General features: G+C 38.3%; 1 pseudogene; it reads right to left on the bottom strand.

Annotated features, from left to right (window-relative positions):
- LOC111536690 overlaps positions 1 to 4,072 on the bottom strand; it is a 41,336-nt pseudogene extending 37,264 nt beyond the window's left edge.
- Positions 4,073 to 4,289: the final 217 nt, after the last annotated feature.

Raw genomic sequence — 4,289 nt, 5'->3', positions numbered from 1 at the left:
GGCAACACAGCGAGACCCTGTCTCTACAAAATAATGATAAAATCAGTATTTTTTTGTTTTTGAGATGGAGTTTTTTTGCTCTTGTTGCCCAGGCTGGAGTGCGCGATCGTGGCTCACTGCAACCTCCACCTCCAGGGTTCAAGTACCCGCCACCACACCCGGCTAATTTTTTGTATTTTTAGTAGAGACGGGGTTTCGCCATGTTGGCCAGGTTGGTCTCGAACTCCTGACCTCAGGTGATCTACCTGCCTCGGCCTCCCAAATTGCTGGGATTACAGGCATGAGCCACCACCCCTGGCAAAATTAGTATTCTTTTAAAAAGATAGAAAAGTTGAAACTTTCACATGAGCAGCCCTTTCTTCAGCACTGTGGCCCCACTTCTCATTCTGGAGTTTTAAGGACTGGGTTTTATAGGCTTATACTGATTTTTGTGATAGTCACCATAGCACTATTATTTCTGTACTCTAAATCAAAGTTCGTCAAGCACTGAGAAAACTCCACAGATGAGCAATTAACTGGTTCTAATGGATAAGGTGACAAGCTAATATTTTAAGGTTTTAACTATTTTTTTCTTCATATAGTCTGCCCTTTTCTTTCCTTCCATCTAAGTAGGTAGCTGGCTCTGTTCTCACTGTCTTGGGGAAAAGAGTTAAGGTGACACAGCAAAAGCCGTTAAGTGTCTTGCAAGTCCAGGGATTCAAGAGGTCTAATCCCACAAAGGAAGAAATTCCACAGGCACCGAGGACATTAAAATACAGAAAGAGAGAAGGCTTTTCCTCAGACTAGAAATGGATTATTCCAAGCTGGGCAAGAGGAGTGCAGAGAATCAAGTAACTTTCATTTATCGGCTGTTCTAGCGGGGAAGCATCAGGATGCTAGAAAACAATGGCTGTTAGGTGATTCTTGACAGGCAAGTCTGTATGCAGAGTTGGCAAAGATTCCTCAACTCCAAGAGCACTAGGAAAGCAGCCAAGGACCTCTGACTTGAAGGGACCCAAGGGCCAGGAGACTGGACATCTCAGCAGTTATCTATTTACACCTCTGATTAACAACTATATGCCTGTCTCTTCATTACTGTGATTCACCCCATATCCCCCAGCACCTTGGTACCATATAAGAGCTCAAATGCATGACATTGCTATGTTAAGAAGCCCACGATTCGGGCTCAAACTCTGAAATATAGATGTTAGAGAAATAGTTATATTTTTGCATAACAATAATTGAAGCCTCAGAATCATACATGCTACAACAATGTTAAGGATGAGCTCTTCTAATCCCACTTTTTATCATACAATTATTCACTATGATGTTTTCGGCTCTGGCCAAGAAAAAAAAAAGCCATTCTGATAAAAGAAAATTTATCTCACACTTATAAAAAGCACACACTTGAATAGCTTTATCTTAAGATTTTGGCATTGGCTTCTACCCCAATTCATATCCACATTCAGGGCTACACAGAACTACACCCCGGGCCAATTTCCAGATGTTTAACTTATCAGCCAGCTCTACCACAGTTTAAAATTATGATGCCAGGAATTCTGATTATTTCAAATTTGAAAAGAATATTACCAAGCCACACCTTTCAAAAAATTTTATTAGCATATGACTCTGCTGAACAAGGAAGATGGGAAATGTAGTTGCATTCACAAAGAATGTGTGGAGACTGCCAAGAAAGCAAATAATTTTTAGAAGTCACCCTTATTTGGAAATATTCTAGTTATAGAACTGCGGTTTTTTTAAACAAAAGCATTCACCATATCCCCTTTTGAAAACACGTCTTTCCGAAATATAGGAAAAGAATCAAATACTATGCTATTCAGTTTCTTCTGTGATTTACTTGAAAACAACTAAGGTTAAAAAAGACAAAAAAAAAAAAAAAAAAAAAAAAAAAAAACAAAGCCTGCCAAGAACTGCAAGTAGCTTCCTGTAGGCCTTGTGATATAGTGGAAAAAGCAAAGTCTCTGCAGTCAGACAGACCTGTTTTTGAAGCCTGACTGCACTCAACTAGTTGGGTGACCTTGGGCAAGCAACTTTATCTTCTCTATGATTCATCTGTAAAAATAATTAAATTATATTAAATGAGAAAACATATGTGAAAGTGCTTATTGAAGGATATTCTCTCTGTAAGCCTTAAGGAAAAGCATAACAGTTATACATGGTTATTCTGATATACGGTTAAAAAGCAAGTGCATGTCTTAGTAAATGCCCAAAACTATTTAGACAAGTTCTAAAAGGAATTGAGCAGCAAAATGACATAAAGTGTTACTTGGCCACATGCAAAATTAGAAACTGGAGTGAGATACATTGAAATAAATCCTATTTATTGTATTTCAAATGACTCCTATAAAGATCCTTTTTAAAGTCACTAGCTGCCTTATGAAATTTGCTATATGCAAGACTTCTAGAAATTCTAATGTTCTAGAATTCTAATGCCAGATCTTGCTATTTCTAAGGGAATTATGAGAATAAGATCAATGAAAAATGCATATCAACAGTGTCTCCTTTTTCAGTCAGAGTAAAATATTAGCTCAAGTCCAAAGGCTGCAGATGAGGTGACTTTTAGTAGAGTGAAGACACTAGGGCTGATGGTAAGATTATAAAGTAGCTGCCCCATCTCAAGTCATTCTCTCAATTGTGCAATAATTTCATGATGGGCTGGGCACACCTATAAGCCCAGCATATTGGGAGGCCAAGGCAGGAGGATCACTTGAGGCCAGGAGTTCCAGACCAGCCTGGATAACATCGTGAGACCCCATCTCTACAGTTAAAGAAAAATTAGCTGGTTGTGGTGTTACACTTCACACTCTAGAGGCACCTCAGCCTCCAGAGTAGCTTGCAGTTTCAGCTCGAGTCCAGGAGCTCAAGGTTACAGTAAGTCCAGATTGCACCATTGCACTCCAGTCTGGGTGACAGAGACCCTGTCTCAAAAATAATAGTAATAATTTCATTATGTCCTTTGGCTGTGTTGAAATTATTCGGTTAAGAAACCTCTACTCTAAGTATTACAATCGAGAAGTCAGTAAACTATGGTGCATGAGCCAAACTCAGCCTGCTGTGCTTTTGTAAATAAAGTTTTATTTGAACACAGTCATGCCCATTCAGCTATGTAGTGTTATGCATGCTTTTGCACCATAACAGCAGAGTTGAGAAGCTGTGACAGACTGTGTAATCCACAAAGACTAAAATATTTAATGTTTGGACCTTTACAAAAAAACAAACAAACAAACATGTGCCAACGCCTGCTCTAACCCCTAAAAGTTCGCTTGCTACCTAAAATCAAAGACAATATATTTAACCTACCTATGAAATATTTTCATTTTAAAACATAACCATGTTAACACTATCTGTAGATTGCCTCCTTCAACAGAGTGAGAGTCCTCTTTGTGCACCTTGTCCATGCTTATTCCTTTTCCAGCAGAATAGAAGTCAGCAGTGTGGCACCCTGCATTAGAAAATTTGCCAAATTTTGATTTGGAGTGACTGGAAACTTTGCATAAAAAAAAAAAAAAGGCATGTGGAAGCTAATCTGCAGTTAGCTGCCTTTATTTCATTATCTTAGTTAAATAAACCCAAGTATAGCCAAAGTCAGCTTTGGAGGAGGTCTACCAATCTCTTAGGAGATTTGCTCTGAAGTAATATGCCTGAAACATATTAGCTGTCCAACATTCTTTCTAAAGATTTGAAAACTTTGAGAATCATAGCAATGATATCTCTTGGAATACTGAGCAACGAGCCACAGCACTGTTGCGTTTCAGAAACCTTCCTCCCAAATCAAAATTGACAATCAGTCTGATTCAGCCCATAACTCATCCTCCCAAATAATGTGGTTTGAAAGATAAGGAATCTGAATGAAGTAAAATAATGGCTGAAATAACTTGAAAAACAGATAGAAGACTGGAATCAGGGCAAAATCTCCATTCTAAGTATGCAAAGCCTTCAGGATGGATCCAAGCTACCACAAGTAATTCAAAAGCTATAACTTACTTGTGTCCAAGGGTCTTTGATATAAGAAGCTGGAGTGGAGAAAGTCAAAAAGAAGATTAGTCTGGCTTCCTTTGTTCTTCGTGGACATGTTCCAAGGTAAAGTTCAAACTAATGTTAGTCTTGGTTATTTAGTTTTATTATGCATACAACAAAAATAAAGCACTCTCCATATTTTTCCCAATAAATTGCAGGTTTTAAAATATATTTTCAAATAAAACTGATGGGGGTGGGGGGAGCTTCCTTTTGAAAATTGAATCTAAATAAAAGCCAGTAAAGTTTATAGTCTGGGTACTGAGGAAGGTGAT

This window comes from Piliocolobus tephrosceles, chromosome 12 (assembly GCF_002776525.5).
Source record: "Piliocolobus tephrosceles isolate RC106 chromosome 12, ASM277652v3, whole genome shotgun sequence".
Classification (NCBI taxonomy): Eukaryota; Metazoa; Chordata; class Mammalia; order Primates; family Cercopithecidae; genus Piliocolobus; species Piliocolobus tephrosceles.
Note: the sequence above shows the minus strand (reverse complement) of the source record. Positions and strands in the feature narration are given on the sequence as shown.